Source organism: Colletes latitarsis, chromosome 10 (assembly GCF_051014445.1).
Source record: "Colletes latitarsis isolate SP2378_abdomen chromosome 10, iyColLati1, whole genome shotgun sequence".
NCBI classification, from domain to species: Eukaryota; Metazoa; Arthropoda; class Insecta; order Hymenoptera; family Colletidae; genus Colletes; species Colletes latitarsis.
Genome location: NC_135143.1, coordinates 5,677,706 through 5,703,636, shown reverse-complemented (window position 1 = coordinate 5,703,636; position 25,931 = coordinate 5,677,706). Strand labels below are relative to the sequence as shown.

The 25,931-nt window shown below is 34.2% G+C and overlaps 1 protein-coding gene across 4 annotated transcripts in view; it reads left to right on the top strand.

Annotated features, from left to right (window-relative positions):
• Positions 1 to 25,931, top strand: part of Ten-m (teneurin transmembrane protein Ten-m) — a 537,959-nt gene that overhangs the window by 225,664 nt on the left and 286,364 nt on the right. Inside the window, exon 1 of one of the 4 annotated variants that reach the window (XM_076774717.1) lies at positions 22,136 to 22,215. The exons of the other annotated variants lie outside the window; for them this stretch is intronic. The gene's annotated coding sequence lies outside the window, so the exon portion shown is untranslated. Of the gene's footprint in view, positions 1 to 22,135; positions 22,216 to 25,931 lie in introns of those variants that run through there. 4 annotated transcript variants of the gene reach the window in all.

The window sequence follows — 25,931 nt, the reverse complement described above, 5'->3', positions numbered from 1 at the left end:
CGGCAGTACTTCAGGAAGAAAATCCATACAATGAAACAAGCGGAAAATGGTACACGAACATAAGACGTACCTGACATAGTTTCTGAGTTATAGGTTACAGGAAATTCTCGAATTATATACCATACATACTCGTTTTTTTCGTTAATACACTAGGAATACTTCTTGACCTGTTTACGAACGATGTCGATACGTATGAAGCAAAATGTCAGGCAGCTTTGTAGTCAATTCTCATTCCCACAATTTGTGAGAGACCGTGAGAGAATCTCAATTTTTATTAAAATTAGTCATCGAAATTTAATAACTGAATAACATTTTTCTCATCCCTCAAACGGTACTCTGTTTTGCTATACACTGATAATCTTCGAGACGAAAATAATATAAATATATGAAACAAACAAATATACTGATATAAATTTCATTATAGTATTTTTATGCTATTTCATAACAGTGTTATATTATATTTCTGTCTATAGTTGCATTTGTTCTTAGGTAAATAATGGCGTCTTGAGAGAAGGGAGACTCGAAAAGTGCCTGATTTACTATACACTGACGATCTTCGGGACGAAAATAATATAAATATATGAAACAAACAAACATACTGATATAAATTTCATTATAGTATTTTTATGCTATTTTAGCACAGTGTTATATCATATTTCTGTCCATAGTTGCATTTGTTCCTAAGTAAGTAATGGCGTCTTGAGAGAGAGGAGACTTAAGGAGTGCGTGATTTACTATACACTGATGATCTTCGAGACAAAAATAATATAAATATATGAAATAAACAAATATACTGATATAAATTTCATTATAGTGTTATATTTTTATACCATATTTACACTATTTCAGTATAGTGTTATATTATATTTTCGTCTATAATTGCATTCGTTCCTAAATAAATAATGACGTCTTTAGTGAAGGAAGACTTAAAGAGTACCTGAGGGTTAATTCTAATCTTATCGCGAAACCAGGGCGCCGAAATTTCCTATATTATTAGGGTGGCGCCTCCCAAGATGTTTGGAAACTGCTACTCTCGAGTATCGTCGTGGCTTGTGAATCATCTCGCGAACACGCAAATCGTAAAAAGTAACGAAACGAAAGGAGAATTCCGTACGACCCGTTGTCGAAAATATCGAATAATAAAACCGGGTACGGCAAAAGGAACCACGGATCGCAAACGAGCATATCGCAGAAACGACTGTCCTATTAATAGTCGGCCACGCGTTTGCTATGTCTTCGTCGTATGTCATCGTTTTATTTTTCCAGCTACTCGCGTAGCACGGTCCCTTTCATCTTTGGACTGTCGGGGGGAACGATGTATCCCTTGTAGTTCCATCGTACGGTTTCTTTCCGACCGCGAGGATGTCGTAAATCGTACCGGGACACGGCGCAACGCGCACCTTTGGCTGCTATTCGCAGTTAGAAGAAACCGCAATGTTATTCGACGTTGACTCGCGTCAACTGTCCCGCTCGTTGTGCCCGAATAATCATCGCGTACTTCTCGTGGGCGCCGTCCATTGGTACCACGGTTGCGTATGTGCGTAGCGGAGTCTGCATTTCGGTCCTGTAATTAGTTCCCTATGGACCGAACACGTGCAGCGATGCGTCCAACGCTGTAATCACAGTTTTCTAGGCATTTAGTTCGGCGGATGGTCGTTGGGCTTTTGTTCCAGTCTCTGCTGCCTGCGTACAGTAAACTGTAATCAATTTCTCAGAAAGAAATTTTAAAACGAGTGTCAGTGAAAACCATTTGACGGTATGTTGTATTATACGAGTTTGAAGTATACAGGGTGTTCAGCCACTTCAGGGGAAAATTTTGATGGGAGATTCTAGAGGGCAAAATAAGACGAAAATCAAGAATATCAATTTGTTGATTGAGCCTTCGTTAAAAAGATATTAACAAATCTAAATTAAAAAATTTGAAATCATCCACGGAAAAATTATTTTCGGTTGCGGGAGGTAATTACAATCATTTTTGGTGAATAGACATACCCTCGAAATCCGATTCATTTTCGAGAAAAAAAATGTTCACCGAAAATACAATGTCTGACCAGAAATGTTTCTCCGAAATTTCATGCGAATCTTTAAAATGTCATAACTTCTGAACGGATTGGAGGATTTTAATGTTTCAAAGTGCAAACAACGCGTATTTTGGTATAGAATATGTAGAAAGTCTAAGAATTTCTGAAAAGTTGTTCCTTAACACCGTGAAGTGAGAAAAACCTCATAAAAATGGTCAAATCTTCAAATGTCCATAACTTCTGCAATAGTGAATATATCTCAATGAAATTTAGTAGGAAAGTAGAGCTCATGGATACCTACAAAAAAGTACTAAACAAAATTTCCATAGAACGCCAAACAAATTTATTAGAAATGAAAAACGAATTTTTAAGAAAAATTGACAAGAGATAGCTGCTGAAATTTTTTGATGAAAAAAAAAATTTCAAACCATTCTAGAAAAATTATTTCTAGTTTCGGGAGTCAATTATAATCAGTTTTGGTCAATAGGCATACCCTCCAAATTCTAATCATTTTTTAGAAAACAATTCCTTACCGAAAATAAAAAGTCTGACCCTGACATTCCAATTCCCCTGAAATTTCAGAAAGTTTCAAATCATTCTGGAAAAATTATTTTCGATTGCAGGGGTCAATTACATTCAGTTTTGGTGAATAGACATACCATCGAAATCCTACGTACTTTCGAAACAAAAATTCTTTACCGAAAATATACTGTGTGGCCAGAAATGTTTCTGTAACTTTTTAACGAAACCTCAATCAACAAATTAGTATCCTTGATTTTCGTCTTATTTTAGCCTCTAGAATCTTCCATTAAAATTTTTCTCAATGGTGGCTGATCACCCTGTATAGGACCATTACTGATGCTGTTAAAAGTATTTATGGATTGAATAGTGAACGTATTCTGAATTTGAAAAAGTGTCAAAGGTAGTTTTCAAAATTCCTAAATGGATATTTCGAGCTTTCTGATGAACCAAGACCACTGTTGCAATAAATCACGTCACAAAATAAGAATGGAGCACATTATGGATTTCTTCCAAAAGAACAAAAACGCTCGAAATAACGCAAGATTTTTATCAACCATTACCCACCAGTGATGTGAAGAGGAAAGACCGAATAATCATGACAATACTACGAACAGGACACTGTAAACTCACACATGAGTACCTAATGAAAAAAACCGAACGACCAATCTGTAACCTATGCAACAAAATCATAACGACCAACCATCTACTATATGAATGCAGAAAATACAACGTACAAAGAGAAAAATAAAAGATAACATCACCATCGCCTTGGTGTCACAGAAACATATAGAAAATACCCTGAAATATCTAAAAGAAACCAATATCTACCACAAAATATAACCACACCAAAAGAAGAGAACTCGCACCAAGTCATCGCTAATGACCCGAAAGTCGATACGACGTAAAACATGAATTAAAAAATAAAAAAACTACCAAAGAAATACGAGAAAGATTAGGTAGTAATAGAATGGGGGAAAAGCATTGTCTTTTATACAAATGGGGCTCCCCCCAGAAATGTTCAATTTACGAATCACGCTGGTGTTCATTTTAAAAATCATTACTGTATATTACAGGTTTCGTATCTCAAATTCATCATTTTGTTTTGGAGCACGTGGTCTCGTGGATCAAACGATGCATACTCTACTTTTGCTATCACCATATTCTCTGATCTTTCATAAACATTTGGTAAATGCAATTAATGGCATTGCCTAAACTGCTTCTCAAATTGTCACAAGTATTATATAATTAAATATATGAAATTTCTATCATTTGGGAAGGATATAAATATTCAATTTACGAATCACGTTATCTGAGCACGAGATAATATATAAAATATTAATGGTACATCGGAAACTTATTTCCAAGGCTTTCAGTGAGAATAGATGGTTATATCTGGACCAAAGCGCGAGAATCAGTTATTCCGGATGCCATTGTGCGTGGGAGTCTCGGATAATTTCGTGATATCAACAAAGAGAGATCCCAGAGTTCTGTTCAAGTTTATAAATATTATTAACTACAAACCTGGACAAATTTCATTTGAAATAAAAATAAAAAAATAATTATTTCAAATAATTTATTTGCGCCCGTTATTTTTCGTTATCTGAAAATAAAAATAATAGCGTTTTATTTATTTTGTTGTTTCATTATTTGAAATTGGACAAAAGAAATAATCCTGAATATAATAACTAACAAAAAGATTTAATTTACGAAATCTTTATAACAGTTTGTTCAACACTGAATCTACTGATATTTTATGTATACTCATTCAACCCCATTTATTACGCAAATATCCTGCATACAAATTTAAATTCGTCTTTAATTAAATAAACAATTTATAATTCAGTTTTATCGCATATCAGACGTATAACCGATAGGAATTGCTAAAACTTCTTTGGACGCATAAAGTCAAAGCAGATTCCAAAATAAACATAGAAGACAACGTAATTAATAAAAGTTGATGTATTTGTCGAATAGAGGATGAAGCGCCCTTTGAAACGAGTGTTTATTCAAGTCGATAGCATAATTAGTTCCGGATATATTATATATAAGGGTTTGAAACGTTTGTTTACTTTTCATTGTTTACGTCGCGTGGTCATTGACCTCACGTGATCGTAGAGAGTAAATAGTAAACATTACGTCACTCGGTCACTCGGTCACGATGCACGTGCGACAGAGAGGTTCGACCCAAAAAACGGAGACAGAGATAGTGGAAATTAAAAAAATACCCCTTTACATAAATTACGATATCTCCGAAATGGAAAATCAGATCGACATAAAACAAAAATCATTTTGAAACCGAATAAACTTTCACTATTTTTAATACACGTTGTTAAACTGTTTTAAAAGAGTAGAAATTAAAGATTTTTTACTTTCATCTTTACGAATTTTTACCTTATATCCTTGATGCACTTTTTCATATAAAATCGTAAAATATCGTTTAAGTAAGAACAGTTGTAATGAACTTCTTAGTATGCCTTGGTACGATTGTTTTATTCTCTGCATTTTGTAAGAAATGTTCCTCTGTGATTAACTTCAGCATAAAAATTGTTCGCTAACCCAAATTTCCTTGATTTGCGACCGAAAACAAGAAAGAAGATGTCCATGCATTATTTATCCATCAGTTCAAGTTGGAATTGGTTCTAAAATATGAGAGATATTTCATTTCTTATGATATGCAGTGAAACCTAGCCACCTTTCTAAGAATTACCTCAGAACTATTCAAAATTAATATATTTGAGCAATAAATTCCACAAGTAAAAATAAGACTAAAATATCGTATAACAAATAGTCCCTAAACGCTTTGTTAGAAAGTTATAGCAATAAATATGAAACAAGAAAACTGTAATAATTATGTGTACAATTTATAACCAAATGACTTCATTTAAAAAGTGCATCTACGATATTAATTTCGAAAATTTGTAGATATTATTTAACGTTTAAGTTTTATTCAAATCACAGAATTAACTTTAGTACGAAATTATCCGAGTTTCTTTTATCCTAGAAGTACTTTTTTTATAAGCACACCGTTAACGCAAAACTTTGGGTTTACGACACGGTTTCAGGAGTTTTTGCTAGTTCCGAGTTGAAAGGATTTTGACTCTATTCAATATTTAGTTATTAGACGTGGAAAACACTCTGACTATGCTAAACGACAAGCTGACGCGTTATAAACTCAGAAGATATCAAAGAACCAAACAGATATTAACTTTTAATAGTTCTTTGGGACTGGTTCATCAGTACGGAGACTTTGAAGCCTAGAAACAATTTCACATCGTTCTCATAATTTCTGGTTTATTAGATACTGTTCCAACACTGCAAAAAGTGCAACGTGTTGTCGTTTAGAAATCAGTTAACGACCATTTAGTCGGTAAAATTTACTAGAAGAGTTCAGGTTCCGTGCCAGAGTTCATTAATTAGGCTTCTTACCTTTTAAAACCAGCCTTTCAAACAATTAGGCTTTTCAATTACGTAGTCGTAAGAGTATTTCATGCTTCACAACTATATCTACTTCATCTTCTAGTAGTCTACGATCGTTCTGTTATAACCATTATAAACAAACATGCAATTGTAAGGATTTGATAATTAGCAGTAATGTTCACAGATTTTATTAATAGTTGTAGAAAACTTGTAGAATATAATTCTCAATGATCGTATTTAAGTAGCGTAATAAATATTCAATGGTAAGGATCTTAATACAGCTTATTCTTAGAATATTTATAACGTCAATTTCGAAGCTCACAAGAAAGGAATGATGTACTTCGAACATTTCGATGAAATAGTCTATGACGATAGGATGACATTTGCTTCACAATGAAGCATACATACATAATTATATTTCTTAAAGAATACTGTGGACAGCGAGCGTAGCACGTACGCGAAGCAGTCGCATGGGGAGAACTATTTCTGTCGTATCTGCGAAATAATGCAAAGCTCTATAGACGTAGTTTCCTCTGAGGTGTGTACCAATCCGTTTCAGCCTTTTATCAGGGAGCTGTATTATCATCAGCTATTCAAAGAAGAATATCAAATCTAAAACTATTACGCGCAGATATCTCGCATATTCATTTTCTATGAGTTATATTAGTTTATTAAAAATGTAGAAAAGGAGCAAGCACAGTTTACAATTTTATTTACTTATTTAATTCACTATTTTTAAGTTCATCTATCATACAAAAATCATGCAATTTGCAAAAAAGCTATTTACGATTTAAAAATCTGTAGAATAAACAAACGTTGAACATTTCTCTCAATTTCATTCACTCTGAGTGTGTTTTCGAGTGAGTCGACAATCTACGTTAGACCAACTAAGGTTATATTTTTATATTATATTAAACTGTTACCACTATTACTGACATTAATTTATGAACAGCAAAGGAAATTACATTATTTGATTCCTTGTGAATATTTGAAAGTTACTGTTCAATAGTCTTGTATGTATACAGGGTGTTCGGCCACCCCTGGAAAAAATTTTAATGAGGGATTCTAGAGGTCAAAATAAGATGAAATTCAAGAATACCAATTTCTTGATAGAGGCTTCCTTAAAAAGTTATTAACAATTAAATTCAAAAATTTCAAATCGTTCTGGAAAAATTATTTTCGGTTGCGGGGGTCAATTGCAATCGTTTTTGGTCATTACATATACCCCTGAAATCCTACCCACTTTCGAGAAAAAATTTCGAGAAAGTACTGAAATTTTTAGATAAAATTAAAAAATTTCAAATCATACTAAAAAAATTATTTTCGGTTGCGGGGGTCAATTACAATCATTTTTGGTGAATAGACATACCCCCGAAATCCTACGCAATTTCGAGAAAAAAATTCATTACTGAAAATGTAATGTCTGACCATAACTGTCTGTTACCCTGAAAATTGAAACGTTTCAAATCATACTGGAAAAATTATTTTCAGTTGTGGGGGGCAATTAGAATCATTTTTGGTGAATATGCACACCCCCAAAATCCTACGCACTTTCGAGAAAAAAATTCATTACTGAAAATATAATTTCTTACCAGAAATGCTTCCTCGAAATTTCATGCGAATCTTTAAAATGTCATAACTCTGGAACGAATTGACGAATTTTAATGTTTAAAAAAGCAAACGGCGCGTATTTTGCTAGAGAATATGTAGAAATTCCAAAAATATTCGAAAAGTTAACCCTTTACCCCGTAAAGTGAGAAAAACCCCATAAAAGTAGTCCAATTTTCAAACAACCATAACTCCTACAATACTGAATATATTGCAATGAAATTTTTTCTGAAATAGAGCTCATGGGTACGTATAAAAAAGTATTGAACAAAATTTCTGTACAGCATCAAACAAAATTATTAAAAATCAAAAACTGATTTTTAAGAAAAATTGACAAAGGGGTAGTAGGTGCCTAAATTTTTCGACAAAAAAGAAAATTTTGAAATCTGTCTAAAAAAATTATTTTTAGCTAGGAGGGTCTATAACAACAATTTTTGGTCAATAAACATACCCTCGAAATCCTAACCATTTTCGAAAAAAAAATTCGAGTAGGTATGATATTTTTCAACAAAATTAAAAATTTTCAAATCGTTCTAAAAAAATTATTTTTAGTTGCATGGGTCAATTGCAATCATTTTTCGTCATTAGACATACCCTCGAAATCCTACGCATTTTCGAGAAAAAAATTCGATACAGGCAGAACTTTAAACGTTAATAACTTTTTAACAAAGCCTCCATCAACAAATTGGTATTCTTGATTTTCGTCTTATTTTGGCGTCTAGAATCTCTAGAATAGGGTGGCCGAACACTCTGTATATAGCAACTGAGGAATCGGTCGAGCGCTTGTGAGAACGCGACCCCTGTGGTGGCGAGCATGGCAAGCGACGCCACACTTTAAACAATTAGTTCGCAGATCTGTGTTTACTAAAACTTTTTTGTTTCTTTTCATGCATCGTGTTGATCGGTTAAGTTTATTTAGTTTTGTAACACATTGTGAATTGAATTTTTGTTTATTTAACATTTTCATCAACAGCTAAACGCTGAACCTAATACGATTAAACACATTCAAGGGCCATAAAAAAGCTGTCGACGGATCGGATTTGGCCCGGTTTGCTCGCTGGAACAGACGAACGAAAGTAAAGATCGCTGGACGCGTACTTTTTCCATACTTGATAACGGCACGCTCATCTGCTTCGCGAACGAGCGAAATTTATTTTTAATTAACGTGCAAATGAATGTACTGGCCATCGTTTTCTGCTTATCAGAGGTGCCATTCGTTGGCGTTGATAGCACTCACGCGTACCGTTCGGAGAGATTATTCGTGTCTCGTGAATCTGTCCGCGAAACGACTGTCCAGAAAATGACATGGACATAGTCATCATCTGGTTAAGAAGCGTTAAAACAGAAAATCTACTTCTCCTATGACTGACTCGCGAATCGAACGCGTCGTTCCGTTGATTGACTCGTACCAGCGCTCGAAAGTTTGGCATTATTTATATTTATTATGCTTTATAACCCGATGATAAACAGAATATTAATCGTTATTATTATGTTGTGTAATAAATCTGTGCCTACTTCAATACTTCGTTATAAATTTTTACTACGTAATTAAACGATTGGTAGCGAAAGGTTCACAACTGCATCAACTATAAATAATTATACAAGAGAAACGGCTGTCACTCGCATCCAAAAATGGAGTTATTTACTACGATGAAGTACAACACTACACATTTTTAGCGACAGACTAAAAATTATTGCAGCTTGATTGATGTGTTACCCTATTATTACAGTAATCTCTCTCATACGCATATATTTATAATGTTCAATATACATGTCAGTATAGTCTGTATTAAAATTAATTTACTATCTTGTTTTTTTACAGTTTTTTAATTTATAAAAAAATTTATAATTAAACTTCAAAGTGTTGTCATTTTCTTAATTACTGGCTGTTTTCTTTCAAGTACCTGTCATAGGCAAACTTATCCTAATTAAAAATCAGTTTTTATTTTCCAATTTAATTACGTAAAACCGTGATTTTCAATTTAATTATTGAAACCATGGAAACCATAACACGTTTCTTTTTCTCCCTACGTGCCAAAACATGCAAAATAATCAGTTATTAATATTTCACTTTCGAAAAAGTACACATTTGAAAATATCAATGAATGTGTGTGATAAATTCCGACAAAGAGTTGTATAGTTTTCTTGACAAACAATTATGAAGAAAGACAAAAATTCGTGTTTTACGGTAGAATACTCTCTCAGGTAGTTTTGCTGTATGCAAACAGAATAATAGTTACGCGTGGAAATAAAACTCGTTGTCCATCAAACAATAAAAAACAAACGGTCGAAACATATGGGGCATAAAATATGGAAATGAATAAAAATTTATGTTACGTTTTTTCCCCCAGAAGGCGCACCACCATCGTCTAACCACTTAATCCTCAATGTTTGACGATCATCAAGTTTTATTATCTCGAACAACCATGCTCTTTTTATGAATAATAAAACTATCGTAACATTAATCTGTTATCAAACCGTAAACATATTATATTATCTTGATATTACGTAATAAATTCATGTCAACAAATTTAGGTCTTTTTACACTTATTTTTTCTGCGATAGAAAACCATTTTATTAGGTAAATTGAAATTCTATTATTCTTATGCACTCTTGTGCACTATACAAAATGCAGTTGTACTTTTTAAAAAATAAAAGTATTAGAGTTTATGGCGCTGCTTCGCCGCGAGTAGGAACTTGGAGAATTTCGTAGGACAGAAAAGGAAAGGAGGAGGCGCGTTTCGTCCAGGCCTGCTAGTGGACTCATCAGTAAGACTTTCTAGCAGGCCCTGCCTTAGACGACTGGAATATTGGAAATTTTTTTTTTTTTTTTTTTTGGGTTTCTCACTGTGTGAATGCAGTACCTTGGGGTATTCCCCCTATGACCTGCAATTAGTTTAATTGGTTAGTTTTTGTTTGGGTTTATATTATGTGGGGTTTTATCATGTTAGATTACCTGACTGGAGTTAGAAGGAAAACTTTTAAAAACCTCTATGTCTTGCATCTTACGATGAGAGTGGTAGTATTAGGGTTAGTTAGGAAATGATTAATGTAGGGGTTTTTATCCGCATTGTGAGAGGAATGTCTTCCGGTCTGTAATTCCCCAGTGAGACTACTAGGGAGTTTGGTGGATATTGGGAAGTCGGTCGAGGATTGTATATACAGGGTGTTCAGCCACCCCTGGGAAAAATTTTAATAGAGGATTTTAAAGGCCAAAATAAGACCAAAATCAAGAATACCAATTTGTTGATGGAGGCTTCGTTACAAAGTTATTAACAATTAAATTCAAAAATTTCAAATCGTTCTAGAAAAATTATTTTCGGTTGCTGAAGTGAATTGCAATCATTTTTGGTGAATACACATACTTCCGAAATCCTACCCACTTTCGAGAAAAAAATTCGAGTAAGTGATGAAGGTTTTGGGTGAAAAAAAAGATTTTCGATTGGTCTTGGAAAAATTATATTTAGTTGCAAGGGTCAATTGCAAGCATTTTCGGTCAACAGACATATACCCGAAATCCTACTCAGATTCGAGAAAAAAATTCCTTACCGAAAATATAATTTCTGGCCAGAAATGTCTGCCCGAATTTTCATGCGAATCTTTAAAACGTCATAACTTCTGATCGGATTGGACGATTTTAATGTTTAAAAAAGCAAACTACGCCTATTTTGGTGGGGAATATGTACAAATCGCAAAAATATTCGAAAAGTTGGTCCTTGACCTCGCAAAATGAGAAAAACTTCATAAAAATGGTCCAATTTTCAAAGAGCCATAACTCCTACTATTGTGAATATATTTCAATGAAACTTTTTTCTGAAGTAGAACTCGTGGGTACCTACAAAAAAGTATTAAACAACTTTTCTGTAGGGCGTCAAACAAAATTACTAAAAATGAAAAAGGAATTTTTAAGAAAAATCGACAGGGTAGGTGCCTAAATTTTTCGATGAAAAGAAAAATTTTTAATTAATTCTGAAAAAATTATTTTCGATTGCGGGGGTTAATTACAATCATTTTTGGTGAATAGACATACCCCCGAAATCTTGCGCATTTTCGAGAAAAAAATTCAGTACGGTCGGAACTTTAAACGTTAATAACTGTTTAACAAAGCCTTCATCAACAAATTGGTATTCTTGATTTTCGTCTTATTTTGGCCTGTAGAATCCCCCATTAAAATTTTTCCCAAGGGTGGCCGAACACCCTGTATAGCAACCGAGGGGTTGGTCGAGCACTTGTAAGAGCGTGACCCCTCTGGTGGCGAGCATGGGAGGCGACGCCACAAATTAATAGTCTTCTTATTTACAAACGTTGTATAATCATTATGGAACGTGAGACTATGTTACTAAGAAAGTTGAAATACCTCAATTATTATGTATGCGAAACATAACTCAATGAATTCTTTTAAGCATCAAAAATTATATCCCATTTAAAACAAAAAAATTGCATAAATGTACAATATATAAAATTAATACAAAAACGTAGGGCGCATTACACAGTTTAAATTTGTTTTATATAATTTTCTTCTAATATAACCCTCTCAACGATACAGATCCACTCTGTTTAGTTTCCACAATTTCAATTTTCTTTCCTTGAAGAGGATCGTCGTAGAACGAGTTTGAGCGTAGACAAATAAATTTTGCAACTATTGGTTTTTACGTGCTCTTATTTCCAACAAATCATGTTTGTAATCAACATGGAAGTCGGACAAAACGACAGTTTTTTTTAATATTTTAGAATAGTTAAACGTTGCGAGAGAAATGATATTCGCACGGAAACCGAACGCTATTTTAATATCCCGCGGTAATCTATGACGAAGCTATTAATTAGAGCAGAGGAGATGATGAGACTGAGGGATCGACGAGCAGCAAATTCATCTCCGCGCTCGAGGGTAACCAACGCGGTCGAGAGGGGTTGCATCCTGGAAGCCAGGTCGCAGCATCCCTTGGCATCGTTTCCGCTACCCTCCACTCTCGTCCCTCGCGACTCCACCGCCGTGAACTACCGTCATCCTTTCTCATCTCGACCAATCTCCTTTCTTGATACTCCGCGTTCGAAAGCGTATATTGAAATATAATTAGGGGCGGTTTAATAAGCGTTGGCCCGTGGCATTCTCTCGACTCTTGAGAACATAAGCTTTAGCCTGTTAACCGGTACACTTGCTCTCGGCTTTTCAGTCGTGTATATCGACTTTGCCGCGGTTAAAGTCCGTTTCCAAGCGACCTGCAGAGACGACTTTTAACACGTCGATCGACGTACTGTCCACGTACGGACCTCGGAATCAAAGTTTATTAAGTCACTTCAAACTTCAGAGAGTAGTTTTTTTTTTAACATTAAGAAAATGGATTGCATTCGACGATAGCGTTGTTAATTCTTACACGATCTTTGAAAAGTAATTTATTTATTGCAAAATAACAAAAATGAATGATAATTGTAAATTTGTTTGTTTAATTTTATTGCATCTGATAGCTGGATCCGGCTTGGGTTCGATCACCGTTAGAATCTTAGTATTTTGTAATTAAAATAATATCTTTTTAATATTGTATTGATGCATTCAATAGTCAGTTGTACATATTGTGTTTTTGAGTAACTACTGGTATTATATCATTTTTGATAGGAAATATGATAAAAAATTAGTTCTGAAAATTAAGTTTTATTTCCTCAGTAAATACAGTTGAAATTACTAAGTTTTAAATAAAATCCCCTTATACTTTTTATACCAATAAACCCGTCGAAACAACATTCAAAGAATAATAATCTGGCACTGTTATAATCTTAAAAACCATTCGTTTAAGTCTTACTCATTGCGTAGTTAAAATATTAACGTGAGAAATTGCCAACAAAATGCAATTTTCGTCACGAAAAAGCCTTTCTACGATTCGTATTTTCGCTACTATTATCCTGAAATCTTACTATACTGAAAGTAAATGTACAAGTTGACGATCGACTTGTAGCGACGCTTCCCGTACTAGCTAACAGAGGGCTACGCTCTCTCACAAGTACTCAATCAACCTATACCTATATAAGATGTTTGACCATTCTTGGAAAAAATTTTAATGAGAGATTCTAGACGCCAAAATAAGACGAAAATGAAGAATATCAGTTTCTTGATTGAGACTTCGTTAAAAAGTAACAAAAAAATTAAATTAAAAAATTTCAAATCATTCTGGAAAAATTATTTTCTGTTGCTGGGGTCAATTGCAATCATTTTTGGTCAATACACATACCCTCGAAATACTACACACTTTCGAGAAAGAATCAAGAAAGGTGGAAAAATTTTTCGACAAAATTAAAAAATTTCAAATCGTTCTGGAAAAATTATTTTCGATTCCAGAGGTCCATTATAATCATTTTTGCTCAATAGACATACCTTCGAAATCCTAACCATTTTCGAGAAAAAAATTCATTACTCAAAATATGTCTGACCATAACTGTCTGTTGCCCTGAAAATTGAAAAGTTTCAAATCATTCGGGAAAAATTATTTTTGGTTGCAGGGGTCAATTACAATCATTTTTGGTGAATAGACATACCATCGAAATCCTACGCATTTTCGAGAAAAAAATTCGAGTAAGTGCCTATATTTTTCGGCGAAATTGAAAGCTTTCAAATCGTTCTAAAAGAATTATTTTCGGTTGCAGGAGTCAATTACAATCATTTTTGGTGAATATACATACTCCCGAAATCTTACGTACTTTCGAGAAAAAAATTCTTTACCGAAAATGTACTGTATAGCCGAAAATGTTTCTATAACTTTTTAACGAAGCCATAATTAACAAATTGCTATTCTTGATTTTCGTCTTATTTTGGCCTCTAGAATCTCCCATCCAAATTTTTCCCAAAGGTGGCCGAACACCCTGTATACACTTCTCGATTGATGAGTCCACTAGGAGGCCAGGCACAAAACTTCTCCCCTTTCCTTTTTTCTCCTTCTGCTATCTCGCTTACTCACTTTCTCCATACAATATTATATAAAATTCTATTATTCTCTGTTATATCTAGTAATTTATTCTCGGAAACTGTGATTGCCGAATAAAGGCCGAGCATTGGCGAAGTATTTACCCTATAAAAAATTGTATCTCGATCAGTGAGCTTTGCAATCCAGGTCCTCCCCTTGTTAGAGCCCCCAGCCCACTCCCCCAGAGTTAATAATGAAATTTGTCTTTGCCGCGGAGCGTAGGAACGCGAAACGATTCGTTGCCCGTGTAATTTCACGGCAACAGAAAGAGAAAGAGAAGAGTGTCGGTGGGTGCTTCGTAGAAAACGCGCAGCCGTTTCGCCAGAATTAATCGTCAGAACGGAAATCGCTGGGCGCTGGTGGCAGACGATGTGCAGCTGCAGCCGTCTGGTACGGTCTGCTTAGCTCGACACGCCGGAAGGTTACGACCTACGGCAACGGGTTGCTGCATAAACGGGTTGCTGTGTGCCGGCCCGTGGAAAGTGGAAGAAAGGGAAACGCGAAAACTGGAGAGCAGGGAGGCGAGGAGGGAAAAGTTTCGGTGCCGAGATGCAGAAGCCCGAATCGCTACCGCCCCAGCCGCCTCCTCTTGCTGTCTCGCGACTCCGTTGTTGCACCCTTCCGCGTGTTATTCCACCCTCCAAAAATTCATAGTTTCATGAACCCGACAGCTGACGCAATCTATAAACATCAGACACGCTCCCGGTTGCTTCAGCTTAATATATTGAAAAACTTTAATTGCCGACAGAATACGCTTCGACGGAACCCTGAGGGGGTGGCTCGTTTTCCTTGGAGTCGTGGACGAGTAAGCTGGTTTACGCCACTCGGCCTGGAACTTTGTTTCTATTTACCTTTATGAAACCGCGAGCTCGGCAGTGATTTATTAACTTGTGTACTCCAAAAATTTCGATGCACCGCGTTGGTTTTATTTTGGTTCCGGTGGTAGTAGCGTTTGGACGATTGCAAACGATGGAAATGGATTTACTTTATTTTTTTAAGATCTTAATCTCATGTTAGCTATCGTAGAGATCGGTATCTACGTATTATGAATAAAAGTATTCGGATGATTCGTTTAATATCATAAATTACACTGTTACAGTAACGCCCTAGGAGTAAACGTTACAGTTGTTATCCATCTATCAGTAATTGGCCCTATTTTAACAACAAAAGAATATTAAGAAACAATTTATTTTAAAACAACTTCTATAGCCATGTTCAAATTTCTTGTATTTTTTTACTTTGAATGGAGTTATTAATTTTTCACTTGCAACTAAGATTATAAATCAATAAAATGGTTAATTGGGGCTCTTTTAATTTGCAGTTCGAAAGAAAAACTCATAATTCACATATATTTTAATGCATTTAATACTATTAACCCCTTGCCGTACAATGACGAGTCTGACTCGTTACAACTTCTTGATGTCAAGCTTCACGATCATGAAGTTACTCACTCGTCATCAAGTCTTATATTAAAATCAATACACTTTTACATTTACGAGGTATTCATAAAATAAATTTATTCTTTTTCGTGGCCATTCCTTGTACGAAAAAATCTAAATAAAATGAAATAGTATACGTTCAACGAATTATTCGATATCAAATGGTACATCAAGGGGTTAACGACACATGTGACTCTCAGACTAATTGATATAGGCAATAATAAAAAGGTTAAAATCGAAAAATCTTTACATTTGTGTAAATAAATAAAAATATAATGGCCAACAACAACGTTCACAAAAATTGCATCGTACAATGATTCACCGGCTGGCCAATTATAGCTTTGAGATTAGGTTCATAATGAGACAATGATTAGCTTTGTCCTTGTTGCACAACATCGTTGCATTCATTCGTATTTATTTAAGAGTGTTTAAGAGGTTCTCCACTATTCAGTGGAAGTTAAAGGAAGAAAAGAGACTCTTCCAAGAGGAAGTACAAAGGTATCAAAGAAAAACAAAAAAGCTGGAAAATTTAAAAAAAAGGAGCATAGCAGAGAAAAATGAAGAGATAAAAGGATTGTTAAAGTAACAGGAAAAAGGAATGAAAAAAAAATAATAAAAAAACTTGTAAAAAAGCTTAGATACTACAACTGGAAGACACTGATAATTACAAAAACCAAAATATTAATTTTGAAAATGATACTATTTCAAAACAAATACCAATAAAAATGTTCAAGAAAAGTTATATTTTTTATCGCCAAAGATAATAATTGATAAACATGAACTAATTATAAATTACAAAATGAAAAACATATATTATTATTTTATATGTAATCAATTATGCTTTTATAATATTTGTTATCTATGCCTAATATCAAAAAAGTACAAATCTGCACACAAATAATAAAACACACATATGTTTTTCAATAATTTTAAATCCTTCTGCATTGCTAAATGAAGCTTTGTGGCGTATGAAGGGGAATATCCTCACAGTGGTGGGGATGAGCACTGAGCATTTATGTCGTAGAACAATTCGAGCATATATTCAACGTTCACTGTAACATACCACATATTTTTGTGAATATCTCGAAAATTAAGACCGAATGGGACTCTGATTTATACAATTACCCAAAGGAGATAGTTAAGTGGCCTGATTCAATTTGGATACCCTAAAACCCATATTAGAAGAACCAAAAGGCTAGAAAACGTGACCGTCGTTATCCATGAATCGATTTCGTTCGAAATTTAATTAGAGACGAGAACAAAAGAATGGAATTCCTCTTTTATAGGCGGTAAAGTAAAAATTAACCCGTTTTAGCTCGCGTAAAAATCGTTGTTTGCCCTCGCCACGTATTTGATTAGCAGAACGGTTAGTTCCCCGGGCGTTGGATATTGAGAACGTCTTCGTCAGACGTGCTGGAAAGACGTGAGCAGGATCCGTTAGAGGCGCGAGGCGAGCGGATTTTCCGCGAGGCGCCGTCAGAATCGTCTATATATTTTCGAGCAATTAGTGTCACGATCTTTTTCTACCGTGCGCTTAACTTTGACATGCTCTGTCACTCCGAGCCCTGGTACCCTTCAATCCCAGTTGTCTGCTATTCGGATGCGAGTAATTACGCGTCACTCATGGCTCTTACGTTCGACGAGCGTGCTGGCGAAGTTTCCTCGCTCGAGCGCGAGCCTACCACCCAGCGAAACTTCTGTCGCCGAAACGCCCCGACGTTCGCCTTCGTTCATGCCCCGACTATTTTCGCCCGTGATCGCGCTCGAGCCTTCCTCGGGTCTCTCTCGACCCACGACTTCCTCGATTATTTTAAACCGATGTTATTATCGATGAAACTGCGATAGACTTTCCGATTATTCGATCTTGTTTCAACCCTTTAAGTGTTCTCGAGTTTCGTTGTTCTGGTCCTTTTAGGGATATTTTTATAAAAAAAATTCGATAGTTTGCATACATATTTATTTATGTTTCGCGAATGTTCATAATTTTTTTCAAACAAATATAAGCAAAACTGATTGAATTATATGTCATTGGACAAGGTTTCTTTAAAACAAGTTTCTACTGAAAAAAGTCAAGATAATCGATATTAAAAATTCAAAGTGCCGCTATTTTTGTTTCGTTTCAGTTCGCGACAAGTATTAAGTTCATACGTTAAACAAGTTCGACACTAATTTAGAAAAAATTATTTCTATAAATAAAATCATATTAAATACTATAAGACATATTTTGTTTACATTGGAATTTGTTGTGTATAACTTTGTTTATTCATATTTTAAGTAAAACAGTTTAAAATAAAAGTAACTACATATTTCCAAGGACAATAGCTAATTTGAAATAAATTTTCACTATTCCGATTACAAATTTTCTGTGTTGAAGCTATTTTTAAAATCTACAAAAAATTAAATCTTTCCAAGGACAACGTTTGATTTGCAATAAATTTTCATCGTTACAACTACTAATGTGATAGATGTTAGTAAATCGGTCGTTTCCCCCAGCAGTTAGTCGGAACAAAGGTCTTACGAAATTGTTTCAATCAAAACCTATACATAATAGCTTGAAATAGTTATTTTCGGAAGCACTTCAAACCTCTTATTAATCTCAACAATACATTGATAACGTTATCGTAATACTACATGAAAACATCCTTTCCGAACATCTGTTTCTCAGCTTATCAATCATCCAGTCACAAAGATGTTCAACGACCTCTCCGTACGATTTGTCTGAACAAATAACCGCTGTATCGTTCGAAGACTTTCGCCGGTTTTAATGCATGCAGAGCGTTTAATTAAACGCGTAGTATCGTCGTGGTCGCGATAATTTCGCGATATGCTCGCGCCTGAGCTGTGTTTTACACGTATCGTAAACACGTACATATGTAGATCTGGGCGGAGCACGATTCGCGTGTAGGATTGCACACAACACGAATCAGTTTATTGCGCATCTAGTCTGCGCAGGGTCATCAATCGTCGATTAATCAACCGGAAATGGTCGATTTAATGCGTTAACGTTACGGCCATTGATACGCGTATCGCTGGTGTTAATTAATGTAATATGGGGCGTCCGTATTATCTGTATTATCCGTTGTGAGGTTTTTTAACTAAATCAATTTTCCTGACAATGCTTTTCTCTAGTCACTAATGAACTACTAAAACAAATTGTGGCGGCCTGTTGTATGACAAAAATGAATAAGCAAAATAGAAGAAAAAAAAGAAAGAAATAGCATTTCATTCTTGGTCTGTTGGAGGAATCGGTGTGGAGCACTTGCGAGAGAGCGTAGCCCTCTACTGGCGAGTGTGGGAGGTGTCGTCACAAAATATTCTCTTAAAAGTCTGGTGCACGCGATCTAACTCATCCAGAGCGTCTGTAGTAGAGATTAATGTTTCGTAAGCTTTGACCCACCAGCTATCGGTAGAAAAAAGAATATTCTTTATTGGAAACACGTCAAATTTATCTTGTCATGAGAGCGAATTTGCACTTTGCTACCGAGAGTCTACAATTATTTTAGAACAGAATGTAGGATCCGTTCAATGAACATTACTTCATGTTATATGGAAAATAAAGATTTCTGAAGTTTTCGTAACATTTAAATTTATATAATACTTCCAGTGATACTTTATTGCATTATTTTTTACATTTTCAACAAGTCAATCAGTTTCAACAAGTCATCTCTACAGAGATACAGTTAAATCATTATCGTTACAATCCATTTTCGAACTGTTAAATTTAGACGCTGACACATTTACACGACGAGGTCGCGTTATTTTAATAGCAACCAGAAATTTTTAATTTTTAATTAAACCGCGATTAAGTACTTGCTCTAACATTTATATCAATGATATAGATCATTAAATCAAATTTAATTTCATAAATTGACTGATCCGTTATTTGATAATGCTCCATCATAATAAAAGATTTTTTTATACAGTTAAAAATTAATTAAATTAAATTCATAATGTTACGTTCTAGATTAGTCGAATAAATTAAATATAAATTCGTTGCATTACTTCCATTTTTGCTCGAATATTTAAACTTGTTAACTTCGGAATAATGTAATTTTAGTAGAATAGTTTAATTAGAAGAAAAAGAATAGTTTATCTGGTAAATTATTATAGTATTATAGATATTAAGAACTATGGAAACAACGTTGAAATACTAATTGAAGGGTCCACGGAAAAAAGAGGAAGCGTCAAGTTTTAGCATTTTCCTGAAAACAACAATATACTTTGCAATATAATGTTACAATTTTACATTCCCCATTTTTTCATTGTACACATTAATTTTTTGTAACTATAAAACTAAAAAAAATGTTTAATTTGACTGAACGACTGCATTTTGGTAAAAAATATTGTTCGATCGTTATTTATTTCCTTAAAAATAAAAAATTTTTGAATAATTTATAGGTAAGTTTTAATTTTTATATCATATCACACTTGTTAGAAATATTAAGTTTATTTGATGAATTATACAAGTGTCTGGAATAAATGGAGGCTCTGTTTTGGTAAATAGTATTGTTTTTCTAACGAATTTATGTTTTTCTGTTACAGGTAAGTCAATGTCAACAAATCTAGCTGTACAGAACATGATTACGTAAGTACGTTTAAGTTTTCTGATATGATACTTTTTGTTAACAATTTTTCAACGTCGATCTTGTACATTTGATATCAGTGATGCTCAAACTTTACCATGATAAGAATCATATCCAGGGTTCTTAGGAAAATAGGGAAATGCGAATTTTATCGAATTTTGTGTTTAACTTTTTTTTATATATTTCTGTTTCTGCAACTTTTCTTATTGGATGTGTCCTATTCTGAATAAATCATTTTTCTGATTTTTACAATTATAAGAAATTAAAGTGTACAACAAAGAATGGAGATCGGAGAAAAATAATGCAAGAAACTTTGAAAACTTTATATCAGAATGCCTAAAAAACAACGCATTTTCACGAAAAATATTAAATACAAAAATTGTTCAATTTTGAAAAGAAAGTCAACTTTGCTCTTTTGAATAGGAACCTATATTTATAAATTCTCATCCTTCGGGGGAAAAAAGGAAACTTTTGTACGAGGCATTTACTTATCAGACTTTATCTTAAAAATATATTTTTCAAAAATTACTTTTTTGCCTTGATGCCGAGGATTTTGTTAAAAATTGAATATGGTGTAGTCCATGCAACATTAGAGGAAGTTTGATATTGTACGGTTTTGATCTGACAATGTGCTAAAATCTACAACATGCAAGTCAAGGCCAGGAAATATTGGAAACAAAATATAGAAGAGTAAGAGAATGCAGAAATATTCAAAAGGAATATATTTTATTACTTAATAACGTTATGAAATATCATAATATAGAAATTCTAAATATAGCGATTATCGAGCGTAATGTTATCCAAGAACGACGATCATCGTGGCCAGTGTTTCAGGTTATTTGATCTGCTCTCAGCCCTTCGCGAACGAAGTCGACTACCCCTGTTATCCGTGGAAAACCTTCACCCTCTCATCATCCATTTCACACCTTCCCCTTTCACCTTTACTGGCCTCGAAATATCGATTGCCTTGGGCAACGATTCGTACGTGTATGTGCAATGTACTTCGACACAGGTTCGCCAGCAGTAATGGCTGTGATTACGTACGGATGATCTCATTAAGGATTACGAGTCTTACAACATGACTTTTTGGCAGCCCAGGCATCGGTTAAAACAGGAAATCTCTACCTTATCTGAACTTTTAACAGACCAACTTTCTTCTACAGACTCCTCCCGGGTTAAATGATCAAACTTGAAACATGAATTTAGGACCCCCGAACGAAACATAAATTGCTCTTGAAGTATACTTATTGACTTTCGAAGATTTTAGATGTTCTCATAATTTTTCAGTAATTTAAAAGTTTGATGATTTGTGAAAGAATCGGTATAACTTCTTAAGATTGTCTGACACATCAGGTTTTGTCGTCTTCCTTTTTAATCAATATTTAAATATTCGCAGATGATAATGATGATCTCTTAAATTGTTAAAGTTTCCTTCTTTATTGCGTTGTTAAGAAATCAAATAATATTTGAAAATTAATGAAGTAATAGAAAGCATAAAAATGTGAATTTGTTTATTATTAAAATTAGAAGAGGAAAAATTGCTAAAATACTTCTGAAAATCCAAGCAACGGCGCAATCGATAATAAAGAACTTTAATTTGGGAGGCAATCAAATCAGTCCAGATCTGGTCTACGGATATTAAATCAACGAGATTGTTCGTGCCATACTTCAAAGAGTACATAAGTACACAAGAGTACAAAGCTATTAATTTTGTCTATGCCTAAAAGATTACAAGTCATTACCCATACTAAAGAAAGGTCTAAAATTATATTAAAATACTTGTATTCACTTTTTCAATGATTTCATATAACTATGACACCTGTATATACACTTTCGTGACATAATATTTTTTTTTATTGCTAAATTTAATAAATTGCTTAATTTCTTGAACGCCTGTCTAAATTCTATCAATAGCCAGAAAATTAATATTTGTGTATTCACCAAAAATGATTGTAATTGACCCCTACAATCAAAAAATAATTTTTTCAGTATGATTTAAAATTTTTTAATTTAATTCTTTAATAACTTTTTAATGAAGCCTCAATCAAGAAAATGATATTCTTGATTTTCGTCTTATTTTCGCCTCTAGAATCTCCCATTAAAATTTTTCCCATGTATGGCCGAACACCCTGTATGTAGGTACACGCGTCGCGTCATATGATTGCAAATTAATATTTATTTTCGTCTATAAATACAATACTCTTAAATATTCGTGAAATCATAAGAAGTATTTATTTAAAATCGATTCATCGCCCTGCCAAACAATTTTTTTGTAATTAGTGAACGTTTGTGGAAAATAAAATAATAATCGTAAATGGTTAGCTGCGTTTACGACGTTGGGCATTCGATCGTCTATATTGTAAGTACAAAACACTTGTCTTCCTGGCTTTTCGACGCACACTTGTGACAAAACCGAAAAAATTGAACGTCAAATAAATTTTCATATTTTCCCGGACCGTTTGGCGATACGTAAACGTTCGGTACGCAAAATATAGTGAACAGTTAGGAGTGGATTGTTCGGATCGTGATTTCCGATCGTAAAAAAGGGAATCTTCTAGTACCACAGTTTTGACAGTAAACAACAGCATCAGATTGCAGTTTCAAAATCTGGTACAAGTGCGAGCTATCTTGCAGCTAGCAAAAAAAGCCTCTCAAAGTGTGTCACACAATCCATCACTCGTTAAACGCAGCTGTGCTCGCCGATTTCCATTGTCTGTGCACCTGCTGTTTCGTGGTTCTCCAAATACGCTATCACCGTATTTCAACTTTCGGGGAAAAAGGTCGCGCAACATTTTTTGGCTCGTCGAAATATCCGTTTCAAGTCCGGTTGAACGACTTCTGAGTCACGAACGAAAGAACGAAGTTGTTCAAGTATCAAAGCATTCTGAATAATTCACACAATAATACACAGTACTGAAAAAATGTATTCGAACAAATACCTTTTGTTGTGCAATTTCAGTATACGATACAACACATGTCATATTAATTAAGTAACGTATCGATAATAAGGGTGAGACATGTCAATATAATAAAATTAATAAACTGTTGCAATGAACATACATTTTTAATAGTAAACAAAATTAAATGTGATATTAATATAACTGTAACTTGAAAGGTTACAAAATTCTTAGTAATTTTATAAAATAGACAGAATTAAATGATCAATATTTTCTAGTATATCAAGTTTGGAAAAGAAAAGAAAATTTTATTATGGATTACAAAATTAAATATTTTTGTTGCTGAAACATTTAATGTATATTCGAAGAAAATTCTTGGAATGACATTTTTTAATATTAATTTTTAACAAAGTAGCACTCAAAGATATGATTTCTTAATAGTGTTTGTAAAGAAAAGACTAAATGTTCATAATAAACTGTACTTATCATACGACCAATAGGGATGAGTTATCTATTTAGAAACTAACAATACTAAAACATTTGTAAAGTGATTTCCACGATACAAAATATTAACTGCATTTAAATTTGTATGGTCTGTTAAGTATATTCGTAAAATAGACTCTTACTGTAAAGTATTAGACTAATACTGTTTCGATTAGAATAATATTCATATTAAAAGTAGCCTAAATAAGGTCGTGTTTGGACTCATTTTCATTGAAAACGTTGTCAAAAATTGATATTTCCTTTAAATTGAATCAAGAAGTCTTTGGACGAACATAGGAGTGAAATTCTTTCATATAAGCGGGGAATACAGTATTATATCGAGTACTCGAAGTGCTCTCGGCAATTAATTCTGTTACGTTGAAAAACGATTGTTTAGGAATTATTGAGACGCGTATTGTCTGGAAAATTGCTATTCACGCGAATATTTTATTTAAAAATAATAATTTGGAACGAACGCGATCGAGATGCCTGTCGAAAGCAGATTCACGATCGAACATTGTTACGAAATTGTTCACCGTAATTTTCTATGCTGTCAGTCCATTGTATTTTACTTCCACATTATGTAGGGTCAGTAGTGTGGTTACTTATCAGCGATAAACGTACCACTTGACACAAATGTTCGTTACAGTCATTATGTTTCGATGGGGTCATGCGAATCGATACGCGCCAAAGCACGAGAACAGCACTGCAGGTAAATAGGTAGATAAAGAGATAGCGAAATAATGTACTTGGGACGAAGCAGTATTTACTGTAGCGTGACAAATAATTCATACCTCGTCGAAATTAGTGAAACGAGATAAATACATGTATTTTGAATAGAATGCAATATCCTATACGTCACAACATCAAACTAATCTTGCGTGACTAGTGGAACAGTTTAAAATCTTTTACGCGATCAAACTAAACAGCTAGGCGATCGTACATGCGGTGATTAATATAAAATTATCGACGCGGTTTTATCGTCGTTATTCTATTCTTGTAAATTTCATGACATTAAGTCTACGGACATTATTGGATTTCATAAAAATAATAGAATAATTGTATAAAATAATTCTTTACACGAATGTTGTTCGAATACTGGGGCTTGAATTTTTTCACATTTACATTACTATTATTACAAGTTTTTTTTTACAGAAAGATGGCAATCTCATAAAATAACTCACTGTTTATTTATTAATAAACATAAAATGCTTGTTCTCTCGGAAGATAAATTCTAATATTTCCTAATTGGCGGGGAAGTTCCAATTTTTGAGGAAACATCGCGTATGGTTGGCACAGAATTGATTATTTGAAGCTTGAATGACATTTCTTACGCTCGCCAGCAGAGGGCTACGCTCTCTCACAAGTGCTCGACCGATCAATAAACGGTTTCTAGTTTGAAACTTTCGACCTTGCAATTTTGAAAACACTAGAATATTTTCTCATTAAAATACTTGTCCCTCAAACTTATCCGACGACATGCTTAATTATACCTGAATGCATCTCGGTCATAATTCAAAACTGAAAACGAACGGTGCGTCAAGTTTCTATAGAGCTCTTGGAAAAATTAACCAAACGTCAAAGGCGAAACCCGTAGTGCATTAGACGCGTAAAAGTTTTCACTGAATAAATCTTTTCAAGTGTTTGCAAATATTCTTAAGCGAGCCTGTAATTAATTTTACGTTGCCGTACAATTTATTAAACATTTTCCCAGCGCTGGCGGGCAGAAACACTTTCTTCCTGAAAAACGTCGCCGCCGCGTGCAACTTTTTGCTCGTTCGGGCTCGATGACGTGAAAAAGCCTCGCGGTGATTAATTATTCTTTTAATGAAAGAATTAGGCCAGACGAAAAGAAAAACAGTGTATACAACATTCCGTGCCATTGTCTCATGCTCGTTTCTCCGCTTGCCACTTCGAACGACACGCCGTCGAGGTATTTGCACCTTCGGCATGAAAGACGAGGGCGGCCGGGATGATTAATGAGCGAGTAGAGTTTTGATTGTGGTAGCTC